We start from the raw sequence: 502 nt of genomic DNA, 5'->3' as shown, positions 1-502 counted from the left end.
GGGGTCGGGGTACCGTGTCGGGTCGGGTTTTTTTCCTTTTCTGCTTATTCATCTTCTTCCTTTTCTTCCTTTTCTTCCTTTTTTCCTCCTCCTCCTCCTTCTTCTTCTTCTTCTTCCTCCTTTCCTTTTTCCTCTTCTTCTCCTCCTCCTCTCCTCTTTTTTCCTCTTCTTCTTCCTCTTCTTCTTTTTTCTTCTCCTCCTCCTCTTCTTCTTCTTCCTTTCCTTTTTCCTCTTCTTCTTCTCCTTCTCTCCTCTTTTTTTCTTCTTCTTCTTTCCTAAAACTAAACTAAACCTAAACCTAAAACTAAAAAAACAGGAAAAAAAGGAAAAAACTAAATCTAAACCTAAAACTAAACTAAAACTAAACCTATAAACCTAAACCTAAAACTAAAACTAAAACTAAATATAAACTAAACATAAACCTAAAACTAAAAAAACAGAAAAAAGTAAAAAAAAAGAGGAGGGGCAGAGCTCACCTGGGGCAGGGCCGGTGGAGGAGGGG

The sequence above is a fragment of the Triticum aestivum genome, chromosome 3A (assembly GCF_018294505.1).
Source record: "Triticum aestivum cultivar Chinese Spring chromosome 3A, IWGSC CS RefSeq v2.1, whole genome shotgun sequence".
Classification (NCBI taxonomy): domain Eukaryota; kingdom Viridiplantae; phylum Streptophyta; class Magnoliopsida; order Poales; family Poaceae; genus Triticum; species Triticum aestivum.
Note: the sequence above shows the minus strand (reverse complement) of the source record.